Below are 13,942 nucleotides of genomic sequence, written 5' to 3'. Positions count from 1 at the left end.
TTGTGTTTTTGGAGCGTCCGATTCGCGTACCGGGTAGCGTACCTGTAAGCATAACAAGGGGAAAACCAAGAGAAACAGTAAAAAAAATTAAGGGAACAGATTTCCAGCAAACTTGGCAAAACTGTAGGGACTGTTTGTTTGATGTGCCTTTGCAAGGCCTCAAGATATGTGCATGTGTGGATTTTCTCTAATTAAGGTTAAAAAAAATATATATATCTCTAAGCGTGCTCCGGCGCGCTTACGTTACGGGTTTTGTTTGCGCTGCAGAGCCGATACGTCACGGTTATGCGACGCGTCATGAGGCGTCTCACGTGGCTACGTGATACGTCACGTAATAAAGAATATATTTTACAGCTATAGATATTAGCTTTTAAAAAACCAATGAAATTCACTGAAAAAACCATAGGTTATAGACCATATATAGTTAGGATTTTGCATTTACAAAACCTTGAAAATTCACTGAAAAAACCATAGGTTAGAGACCATATATAGTTAGCTGGACATTTTATTGACATAAAACCAATGAAATTCCATATATAGTTAGTTGCACTAACTATATATCGCGCACCCTGCAATCCACTGCTGATGATGTCACATATTACATCATTCATGACATGGTCAGTGACATCACTGATGACATCACTGATGACATCTCAAATGACATCACTGATGACATCATCTAGTGTCAGTGTGTTTTTGTAAAGTTTAAATATGTTTTACATATTGAAGAATGAGTGGATGTATGGAAGACTGAGTGTGTGTGTGGCTGGCTAGGAGGTGTGTGACTCTGTGCATATCAATGTGTACTTGTATCAGTGATTGTATAAGAGAGTAAGTATGTGTTAGTATATGTGTGAAAAAGTATGGTGTTCTGTGTTTAACTGTATAGATGAGGAAATCGAAGTGTGATTGATTCTTTACAGGACTGACTAGGTGTGTGAGTAACTCCATGGATGAGTGGCAGTGTGTGAGTGCAGTGATGTCATTTGAGATGTCATCACTGATGACATCATCTAGTGTCTGTGTGTTTTTGTAAAGTTTAAATATGTTTTACATATTGAAGAATGAGTGGATGTATAGAAGACTGAGTGTGTGCGTGGCTGGCTGAGAGGTGTGTGACTCTGTGCATATCAATGTGTACTTGGATCAGTGATTGTATTAGAGAGTAAGTATGTGTTAGTATATGTGTGAAAAAGTATGGTGTTCTGTGTTTAACTGTATAGATGAGGAAATCGAAGTGTGATTGATTCTTTACAGGACTGGCTAGGTGTGTGAGTAACTCCATGGATGAGTGGCAGTGTGTGAGTGTCTGCATAGGTGTATGAGTGCATATGATAGTATTGTAATAATGAGTGACTGTATGTATGAGTGATTGTATGGGTGAATGAGTGAATGTGTGTGTAGACGTAGGAATCAGTGAGTGCGTATGTAGTAACTGGTATTGGTGTGTCATGATGTCATCAGTGATGTCATTTGAGATGTCATCAGTGATGTCATTTGAGATGTCATCAGTGATGTCATCAGTGATGTCACTGACCATGTCATGAATGATGTAATATGTGACATCATCAGCAGTGGATTGCAGGGTGCGCGATATATAGTTAGTGCAACTAACTATATATGGAATTTCATTGGTTTTATGTCAATAAAATGTCCAGCTAACTATATATGGTCTCTAACCTATGGTTTTTTCAGTGAATATATATATATATATATATATATATATATATATATATATATATTTTCGCACAATCCACTCCAATAAGGCTAGAAGAATGACCAGCACGCCGATATCGTAGTGATGCTTTTTAATTCAAGCCCCTAACCCCCACAACAGACGCCTTTCGCCGAAAGGCTTCGTCAGTGTTAAAAAAAAAAAATATATATATATATATATATATATATATATATATACATATTATATTTACATATATATAAATATATATATATATATATATATATATATATGTATGTATATATATATATATATATATACACAAGTAAGTCGTCACCAAGAAAAAGGCTCCTGCCTTTAAAAATGCCGAAGAGCAGACCCAGGAATCAGTGCTAAATCAATGTGATTTATTTTCAGCCAGCCAGCCATATATATATATATATATATATATATATATATATCCGGCTCAAAACTATTCCACAGTGCAAACGAAGGGACTGCACGCTACAAGGTTCTCAGTTAATTTTTATTCACCGAGGATTCCACAGGACGTGTTTCTGCTTGCGCGCCTTTTTCGACTGGTTTACAAAGTGCATTGCAAAAACCATCATTATTATATCCGGTGCACATTGAGGGTTTCCGGGTCAAACAGCACACAGACTCAAAGCGTAAATATACATAGAGGTTTCATGAACGAAAAAAGAGGAAATTCATTTCTTCTTTTACCCAAATTATTTGTTTAAACCAAATTGTAAACTATATCTTTCAAAAAAGAGGAAACAATTAATGTTCTCTTTTTCAATTGCATTTCAACTCAATTATCAATAAATCATTATATATAATGCAATGATCAATCAATGAAATAATTAATTTGTCATTCATTTTGTTCATATCACAGCAAACCCCATTTTAACAACTGTGGGTAAAGAACACACATAATTGAGCCCTGAATGGGCGTAAATATATTCGTTATCATGGCAACCTGCTAGGGGACACCAGACCACATAAACCAACAAAATTGAGCCTTGAATGGGCGTACGCCTATAACTTTGCAATCAATGGCTTCATCTATAAAGAGTCAAAATGAATACTCAAAAATAAAAATAGTAAATATATGAAAAAGGTAAGGTTCCTGCCCCATACTGAGGTGTCTAAGGGAGGTGAGACAGAAATTACCATCATTGACTATTTAACTTCCTACAGCATTGTAAGTTTAAAACATCAGCACCCGTCAAATTTACCCTAGGTGGCTTGCTAGTTCTTCTCCTGTGTTCAGGCATCAGGGAAGATGCTTTGTAAATCAATAATGAACCCAGATTCAAGACACCTTAATCGTAATTCATGATTGCCACCGCGGTAACTGATTGGTACATGATCTAAGCAAAAAAATGTCAACACATTCCTATTGCTGTCGTGGAATTTGGCATAATGCCTGGCTACAGGATAAGGGAAATCCAGATTCTCAATAGCTCATGCATGCTCTAAGATACGGCGCTTTGTAGGGTGGATCGTACTCTCAATGTACTGCTTGCAACAAGGACAAAGCAAGCACTACACACAAAACGGCGTATTACAAGTCAAAAACTTGTTAATGGCTCTGGGCTTAGGCATGTTTGGGATTCTATACGAGAGAACTTTTTTACTTCCTTTACACGCCTTACATTTGAAGTATGGAAAAAAGCCTTTGAGAGTGCTGATGTGAGGAACAAATGGTTTGTAATGGCTTCTTACTAGTGTGTCTTTTAGGGATTTACTCCTTCTGTAGGTCACTTGTGGATAGGCAGGAAGAGAATTTCCAATAATCCCATCAGATCTCAGAATGTGCCAATTGTGGCACAATATTTTTCTCATGGGGCCTGTTTCATTAGAAAAGGTTGTAATGAATCTAGAGATTTTACTATCTTCCCTATTGGGTTTCTCCTTCTTCTGTAGCAGGCATTGTCTAGGGATCCTGTTTATCTCGATTAAGGTTTTGGCCAACTGCTCCGGGCAGTAGCACCGTGACTTGATCCGTTCAATTGCTAGAGATGCCTATTTCTGAAAATCAATATCTAGAGAACATATATTTATAACAATAAAGAGAGAAGAGGTGACTGAGTGTCAATTGCGCTAGGTGTAACAATATGTAAAATTTACAATCTTGTTGACAGCTCAAAGGATAAGGTTATTGTCACCCACCAATAACCAAATTGGGTAATGCAAAAACAAAACCACATTCAGAAACACAAAGAGATTTTATCCTGAGCTTAGGTCAGCACATCAATGAGCAAATTCCAGAAATTGTGTAATCTTCATATCTTCTTTTATTAAAGATGTTTTTCTTCAAAAAACCACACTAGCCGTAGACAACACGTGTTTCGTCTTGGTATATATAACCATAGACTTCTTCAGGGCTAGAATGTTACAATATAAATGATAAGATCAGCCAATATCATAACCAATGCAATTACAACATTGATATCTAACATTACATAGATCACTCAATTACATCTATTCACTGACATAGACAGTGGCTGAGATACATTTCCAAGTCTTTAAAATTACTACACATGATCAAAACATTTATTCAGTATTAGCCACTAGTTCCGAGAAGGAGAAGAACAGATATTAAGAAAGGGTAAAGATCCGAGAGTAAAAATCTTTAAGAGACCCTATGCGTGAATTAGGCAAGTGAGAGAAACAGTAATTGATAGGCCACATCAAACACGGAAATGTGATCAGATATACAAGTGAGTATTTATTAAGTTAGACAGCCAAATACCGCCAAAGATTATTGTGATAAGTGAATAAAACTACCAAAACGTGTCTCTAAACTGCAATGAAAAATTCTTAACTCACCTATAGCTAGGAAACGTTAAAGTATCACACAATACTCTCCATCAGTCATGAGAGCAGTAAGATAAAATTCTATAGTCAAAAAAGAGATTAAGAAAGGCACCATTTAGGAGAGCCAGTGATATATATAATCGATAATCACTATCAATAGTAAGCAAGAGGAGCCACTCACTAGTTCTTCGTACGTTCTTCAATCAGTGTTTATCTTAAGTTTTCAATTTCTCTGTATCCGGCCCCCAACATCCTACTGTATAAAAGCAACATATACAACATATTTAACTAGACTTGCACCAAAAACTGGGGTCTATTATAAAACTAAAACTCCCCAATATTTGGCCATTCAACTTGTTGATAAAATAATAGCGACTTAAACAGTCATTCATACAACAAGTTGCTATAGATCCACTAAGAAACGATTTAGTCGCAATAATATATGTATGCATAACAGCAAGGTGATATCTACTCACTAAATAATTGGAATAAATAAACGATCTATTATTCCCTAAGAAACGTGCTGCGTCTTCCAACAGCACCTTAATATAAGAAACATGCAGACATTCGTTAGTCCAAAATACACACTTATATAGATGCTACCAGTCTCAAAAGAAACCAATTCGCCAAAGATAAGTGGAGAGTTACACCTATAATAGTTAGCAGGTATAACGTGAGCGCAATAGAACTATATTACGGCAGCTCGGTGTATTAAAAAGACGTTGTATTACTTATACATATCATAACTTAATAGCATATCCAAATCAATATTCCTTATCTTATTATGAGTAATATTAAACTCGATTAGCACTTACCAAAGTAAGTATCAGTAGAATAGTGGATCGTAATCAGTCCGTGGCGTGTAGCACCCGTGTCATCTTTGTAAAGTCCTTAAGTAACAACCTCATGATAGTAATCATCGTAGTAGGACTCACCCGGAGTTACCTAATATACAGTTTAAAATAAATGAAAGTCTCTCCGCCAATAATCCATTTGAGTTCGAAGAAACTATCTCATAGGAACCATCAATATCTCTGTAATGGACAATAAATGAGGGTAGTCCAATCTTTGTAATTTCAATGATGTATTTATTCCAGTATTATTCAGGATGAGAGCCCCACCAGGAGCAGTCTTCTTTGTAATTTCAATGATGTATTTATTCCAGTAGTATTCAGGATGAGAGCCCCACCAGGAGCAGTCTGTGCTCTGCTCAGCCCATTCAGCAACTGATCCAATCATTCCAACATTCTAACATTCAACATTCTACACATCACACATCCTGGCTGAGCAGCATACTACAATCCCCAAAATATATAATCTAATAAGAAAGGCTTAAGCGGTGTAGCACACCATTAATCTAAGGAAACGTGTCAGCCATTTTGGATCGGGAATAAACACATCCATTATATACTGAGAAAGACAAAATGATGTATAAAGTCTCCCCCTTAAGTAAAACGACCGATTTAATATATGACTCTTTAAAACGGATATTAGATTTTTAGAAAACCACCTTGCTATTTGTCACATGGAGGAATTCAATTTCTACTACTGAAAACCACAGTAATAGCAGAGGCACGTAACGTATTTCCGAAACTCACCAGATTATTTAGGTGCAGTATATGTGAAAAAGGTTAGAGTTTGGAAAAAATCACATCCCAAACCGACCATATACAGAGCAGTGTTTGTGAGGACAAGTAGAAAAAGAATGGAATCAGGGAATAACGTCAAACATATTCAAACCTGGAATCATATACAATGTAAAAAACATATCAAGTAACATTTGGCATGTATTATATAGTATTCTATTTTCTTGAAAAATGTAACAGTAATTCATAGTCACAATAGCTTATCTAAGCTCAGGATAAAATCTCTTTGTATTTATATCAATCAATTACTCGCTTCATTCGCGCCATCAAACTCACAGCGGGTGCCTCCGGACGGGTGGTGGGTCCGTCAGTGTTACACAACAACTATGCTACGAATCTTTGGAGCACTCTCGGGAGTCCAGGTAAGATTTATTAACTGTAAATGCATTTCACCATCGGCCTTCATCAGTACAAATAAATCCATATTATGAACACAGCATGGGGTTTCTTTTGAAAGCAACAATGTCTTCCCTTATTGGTGGCGCTTCTGACAACTCTAATTGGTGGCATTTCCTTTGTTAGGGGTGTGTCTCTCGGGGAACAGACGGCCTCAATATCCCACAATGTAACATTTGCTTCAATTCATTGTGTCCCAATCGGCGTCTTTTGCTAATGCCATGACTGTTCCCTTTCATCTCCCTGACAGTATGGTTGCCCCATTAATCTCTTCATTTGCTGTGTCAATTTCCCTCGCCTGCTGCTTGTGGATTTCACGGAAACATCGCAGGTATCTCTCATATTGCAGAGTACCTTGGATTTATATATTTATGCTACAAAATGTTCCCAAATCGCCACAGAACAGGAGGAGACACAGCGGGGATTTCAGGAAAAGGCATTATTTCAAAAGAGCAGGAATGACGCGTTTCGGGCATTCCCTTTTTCAAATGGAAGCTCCCACAGCGTTACTCCCATCAGCCCTTTCAAAATACCTCCAGCCGTTTTACCATTGGTGGCTTTCCAGGTGGGCCGGGTCAGAGTCTCTGGCACAGCTGCAGTCACGCGGCGGACTGCAGGTCCCAAAATGTACTTCTCACTGCATGTCAGGTGAGAACTCCACTCGGCTCCATCATATCCCTTCACGGGTGCTGGAAATTACTAAAAACGCTGTTTAAGATCTGTGGGAAAAGCTGTTGATGAAACACGATCCCTTCCTGAGTCCCCAAGACGCCTCAACCGCAAGAATCTACTTTCAGCTCAGCTTGGAGATACCGGATACAGTGCTCCTCATTCCTTTGTGCAGTCATGTACTGCAAATGGCAGGGGCATGGATTCTGAGCGTGGTTGCGGTGTGTCAGGACTGTACCAATAACTTGGTTGTATGAAAAGTGCCAAAGCTGCCTGATTAGTCCTGTCCACTTGATAAGGCGTGTCTCCTCATGCGCGCCCAGGACATGCACGCAATATATGCCACAAAATGTTCCCAATTTGCCACAGAACAGGAGGAGACACAGGAAGGATTGATGCGTTTCAGGCATTCCATTTTCAAATGTCAGCTCCAACACAGTTACTCCCATCAGTCCTTTCAAAATACCTCCAGTCATTCTATCATTGGTGGCTTTCTAGGTGGGCTGGGTCAGAGTCTCTGACACACCTGCAGTCGCGTAGGCAGACTGCAGTTCCCAAAATGGACTTCTCACTGCATGTCAGGTGAGAACTCCACTCGGCTCCATCATATCCCTTCACGGGTGCTGGAAATTACTAAAAACGCTGTTTGAGATCCGTGGGGAAAGCTGCTGATGAAACACGATCCATTCCTGAGTCCCGAAGACGCCTCAACCACAAGGATCCACTTTCAGCTCGGCCTGGAAATACCGGATACAGTGCTCCTCATTCCTTCGTGCAGTCACGAACTGCAATTGGCAGTGGCATGGATTCTGAGCATCGTTGCGGTGGGTCAGGCCTGGACTGTACCAATAACTTGGTCGTATGAAAAGTGCCAAAGCTGTTTGATTAGTCCTGTCCACTTGAGAAGGCTGGTCTCCTCATGTGCGTCCAGGACATGCACGCACAATATATGCCACAAAATATTCCCAAATCGCCAGAGAACAGGAGGAGACACAGTGGGGATTTCAGGAAAGGGCTTTATTTCAAAAGAGCAGGCATGACGCGTTTCGGGCATTCCCTTTTTCAAATGCCATATATATATATATATATATATATATATATATATATATATATATATATATATATATATATATATATATATATATATATATATATATATATATATATATATATATAAAATAAATTAATACATATTAAATATATTTAAGAATACAAAAATAAAACAAAATTGATTTATTATACATTGTATCACATATAACAAAAAACTTCAGTTAAAAAAGTTAAACACATATATAATAAGCAATATATGTACATATATCTATACTTTTAAACAATATTAAACTAATCATTTTAATGTATTTTATAATTGTAAAATTATATAGGATGTAACAAATAAATATATATATATATAGGTATATATATATATATAGAGATATATACCAATAACATAAAATCGATTTACAAAATCTACTATAAATTAAAACATTTAACTATTTAAAAAATCTTTAAACTTCAATTTCCCACTCCAGTGAGTGCAAAACTAGATAAAGTATTGGATAGGGGAGGGGTAAAAATTACTATTCCCACTCTAATGAGTGCAACAGTAGGGAAAGTGTTGGATAGCAGAGGGGTAAAAATTACTATTCCCACTCCAGTGAGTGCAACGGTAGGAAAAGTGTTGTATGGCGGAGGGATAAAATTGACTATTCCCACTCCAGTGAGTGCAACAGTAGATAAAGTGTTGGATAGCGGAGGGATAACATTTATTATTCCCACTCCAGTCAGTGCATCAATAGGAAAAGTATTAGATAGCAGAAGGGTAAAATGTACTATTCCCACTCCAGTCAGTTCAAAATTAAAAACAACAAACAAACAAAATATCATCAACAAAATAAAAATATTTTACAAAAATTAAATACAAAAATGTTAAAACTTAGAATAAAAATATATTTATTATTAAAAACTTAAAAAATAAAAACATTATAATGCTAAATACTTTTCACAAATTCATTCAAATATTATATTAAATATAATGTAAAAAACTAATTTCAAACGAATAAATATTTTTATTTATAAATTATTTATTAACAATAACATTAATTATTACATATATGTAGTCTATTTACTTCCTACCCTATAGCACCACACAATTACCAGCCCACATCGAAAAAAAACATATTTTCATAATTCACTTAATTATCAATTAAGCAAATGTTTTTAAGAAAATAAAAAATGAAAGCACATAATTTAATTAACTTCCCACCCTTTACACCTATACTTCCCATAAACCACACCTACAAATAAACTGCAAAAAAATTACACAGTTTAACAACTTTTTCAATTAAATAACTAATAGTATTTTACAAATAATTATACATTAAATACAATTAATTTACTCCCCACCCTTCACCCCAAAACCCACACAAAATAATTAAACAATTCAACTAATTAATTATCAACTAATTAATTAATATTAAATATCAGCTAAACATTAATTCATAAAAAATAAATTACTTGCCACCCTTTACACTAACAAGCCCACAACCACACCTAAAATTAATAACACAATTACCAGAATTAATTGTCAATTAATTAATTAATATTATTTAACATTTTATTTTTATTAATTAAAAATAAATGACTTCCCACCCTTTCCCCCTACAAACTCCAAAACCCGCACCTAAAATGAATCTCACAATTACCATAATTAATTGTCAATTAATTATTTAATAATAATTAACAACCAATTATTAACTAATTAATAATATATGACTTCCCACCCATTACCTCTATAGACTCCACACCGCCCACCTATAATTAGTTGCATAGTTGCCATAATTAATTGTCAAAATAATAATTAATATTCATTAACATTTAATTATTACTTAATTATAAACAAATTTCTTCCCACCCTTTTCTTCTATAAACCTCACAACTCACACCTAAAGTGTACCCCAAAAAATTAGAAACACAATTAGCAGTATAAGATCTCAATTAAAAATATATTAATACATTAACTTATTCAATGAACAGTGGACAGTGGTCGTGTCTCTCCAAAGAGAGAACGTCCGCACATAAAGTAAGAACAAAACTCCAACTGAAAACAATTCAACGTGTGAGATAACTATTAAATCTGTCGATACACAAGGTGCTTTGCAATCCTGATTCACACCCACCACCAAGGGTGTCACAATTTAGCTAGAACACGAAATTCAAGCTAACATCAAAAGCCCAAAAAAGAACAGGTTCTGCCAGCACTCTTGAAATTAATTAATATTTTGCAAAGTTGTCATTATCCTTTGCAAATCATGATACAGAAAGGTACATTGGTAGAGATCAGTCTTTCGTGATATTAGAATTGAAAGTTCATATATCGATTTCAAAATATGGATCCAGAGGCTGAAAAATTTATTCCAAATCTTTTATTCCATATACATTAAAAAGTTGTTATTTATTCCAGCATACACCGCCGACACGTGTTTCGTCTTAAAAAAGACTTTTTCAAGGCAAAAGAAGATTGGTTGTGCTATGTTCTGATTTGAAAAGATCTTGTCTCCCTGCTGGTATATCGGGGATATTAGAATCCGCGCACTCTATCAGCTTCCCCAACGGCAGGCCAGAAAAGGAGCAGGTTGTAAATCGTTAAAATCTTCCAATTATTCTCATTCGTTATACCAGATTCAGTCTATATTCCTAGTACATGATCTGTAAAGTTATCTTATGAGGTTAGAGATGTCTTGCTGCGTGGAGGTGGCGTCCTTCAAATAAGTTCAAATTAGTCGACCGTGATAAGTCTCTGGGACCGCGCCAACCGCGAGGAACCTCCACTGCTGGTAATTACCAGCAGTGGAGGTTCCTCGCGGTTGGCGCGGTCCCAGTCACGGTCGACTAATTTGAACTTATTTGAAGGACGCCACCTCCACGCAGCAAGACATCTCTAACCTCATAAGATAACTTTACAGATCATGTACTAGGAATATGGACTGAATCTGGTGTAACGAATAAGAATAATTGGAAGATTTTAACGATTTACAACCTGCTCCTTTCCTGGCCTGCCGTTGGGGAAGCTGATAGAGTGCGCGGATTCTAATATCCCCGATATACCAGCAGGGAGACAAGTTCTTTTCAAATCAGAACATAGCACAACCAATCTTCTTTTCCCTTGAAAAAGTCTTTTTTAAGACGAAACACGTGTCGGCGGTGTATGCTGGAATAAATAACAACTTTTTAATGTATATGGAATAAAAGATTTGGAATACATTTTTCAGCCTCTGGATCCATATTTTGAAATCGATATATGAACTTTCAATTCTAATATCATGAAAGACTGATCTCTACCAATGTACCTTTCTGTATCATGATTTGCAAAGGATAATGACAACTTTGCAAAATATTAATTAATTTCAAGAGTGCTTGCAGAACCTGTTCTTTTTTGGACATTAACTTATTCATTAAGTTATTATAATTAAATTACTTCCCACCCTATTGCCCTATAAACCCACAGCCTGCTATGGAACTAAAAAACGCTTTTTGAATAAAAATAAAATAAAAATTAATGAATAATGCAAATTTAACACATATATTAAAAAAGATAAACTTCACCTATACAAAAATACATCACATACATGTAAAATATATACTAAAATACATAACACTTATTAAAAAATCGATATGTTAAACAACTATATATTTGTAATGATAATAATGACTTCTGCTGGCACCCGCACAGGTGATCATTAGTGGGCATTATTTGTCGTGATATGTGTGGCAATTCTTCAGTTTATGGAGCCAGAATGATATATAAATCCGTTATGGGCTCCATTTTTGACTTGACTAAGGCCTGTTTTTATTTTACTGAGTAATCTCTGACCATGGAACGGCAACATGCAGTTCATGATACAAATTAAAAATATTGACTATTAGTCCCTCGATACTCCCTCTATTGTTTGCCCTTCTTTGTTTTGTTTGTTTGCTTTTTGTAATGAATATTTGACTGTATCATTGTTTGATTTCAATTTGTATTAGACCGCTACAATTCTTGGTAATAAAAAATAATTAAAAAATTTATATATTCCATTTTGCACTCTATTATTCCTTTATGTGTGTGTGTCTGCTCACATACATGGTTTACATTTGAAAGTGGCATTTAGAAGTGGAGATATAATGAGCGTGTTGTGTGGAATAAACAGTTTACTTCTCCCCCTCATTCTCCGGGATGTTTATTTGTAACTTGGACCACAGCATTCAAGGTCAACCACTGTTGTTCACACCAACAGTCTCCTGCAATGTCAGCTTGCTCCTTCCCTCTTCAATCAGACAGGACTCTACAGGTATTCCTGGACAGGAAAAACCAGTTCTTTCTTTACATTAAACACTAGCAGATGTTCCCTCACCACTGGGAAGCTGGATGTCAGTCAGACCCAAGCTCTGGTTGTACAGTAGGTCTTTGATTGCACTGTTGAGGTCCCCTTCCTTGGTTAGAGAAAACTTAGAACTGGAACAACAAGTGGGCAGCAGCACTCAATCCTATACAAGTACAGCAGAAAAGTGGTGTGTAGTCTCAGTCTGTACTTTCAGGCCTTTTTAAATAGGTTCTCTTTTCATGTGTCCTTCACAAGATATCCACATGACGTCTATATCTTATGGGATACTTTTCATAGCAGGAATGTTTCCAATCTGGAGCACTCATGGCAGATGCCCACAGAGGTGTGAGCCATCTGAACCTGACTATCATAGTCACATCTGAAACTGATCAGATAGAGACACAAAAGGTTTACAGTTTTTAAAAGGCCATTCACACCCTTACAACAGGAACCGCAGTTACACCCTTAACTACTACCATTCACTACATTGCATTCTCCAGGAAGACTGATCTATAAGCCCTCTGCATCCAAGGATTCAATCAAATTTCAGTCAGTGTCTCAGTTCCCTCCCTCTAGTCTCAGGAACATCAGTAATATACTTTCATAGTCTGGGAAAGTAGCCTTACCTCCATCTTGTGCACAGGAACAGGTCAGGGCTCTCAAAATGGAACCCACAGGACTTTGTCAGTCTGTGTTACTCATACCATCATACAGTGTGCAATTTGCTCAGGATTTCAGAGCTGGGCTCCAGGCACATTGATAGCTGTGGAAATTTACACAAGTAGCTTTCATTCTAAGGGTGCAGATAAAAGCAACTGGTCGTGCTCTGATCACTATAACATATGGTACGCTGCCACCGCTGCACTATATGCTTGAAATCATGATAGGGACATTAGTCATTTGTCACTATTAAGAGCCCATATGGTGCATCCCCAGCTCCAACAACACATCCATTTCTGGACTCTTGTCAAAGGCAACCCTAGGCCTATGTGCACATGCCAGATTAGGGTAAGGCTGAGGCCAACATCCAATAAACAGGAAGCCAGATACTCACTGCTGGGTACACAAGGTAGGGGACATTACTGTACATCATATAGAGGACATTCTAATTCCAACGATATTGAGTTCTGAATGCATGCTATTTCTGTTCTCAAATATGATTCAATGTGAGTTTTCTATTTTGTTTTCCTTTTTATGGAGAGTCATAAAAGATACTGCTAGAAATGTTAACTTATTTTTCACAAAATGCAGCTACATGGAACTAGGTGGAAGAGGTTAATTTCTTGAATGCATTTCACAATTGATTAAATGCACCAATTGCCTCCACAAGCTACAATTTCTATATAGCACTGACCAATGGAAACTCT

At 36.6% G+C, this 13,942-nt stretch overlaps 2 protein-coding genes across 9 annotated transcripts in view; one reads left to right on the top strand and one right to left on the bottom strand.

The window, feature by feature from the left end:
- Positions 1–13,942, bottom strand: part of LOC144823886 (uncharacterized) — a 1,846,314-nt gene that overhangs the window by 1,001,268 nt on the left and 831,104 nt on the right. The window lies entirely within an intron of this gene.
- LOC144823884 (mucin-5B-like) overlaps positions 1–13,942 on the top strand; it is a 946,734-nt gene that overhangs the window by 197,573 nt on the left and 735,219 nt on the right. The window lies entirely within an intron of this gene.

This window comes from Lissotriton helveticus, chromosome 3_1 (assembly GCF_964261635.1).
Source record: "Lissotriton helveticus chromosome 3_1, aLisHel1.1, whole genome shotgun sequence".
Lineage (NCBI taxonomy): Eukaryota > Metazoa > Chordata > Amphibia > Caudata > Salamandridae > Lissotriton > Lissotriton helveticus.
Note: the sequence above shows the minus strand (reverse complement) of the source record. Positions and strands in the feature narration are given on the sequence as shown.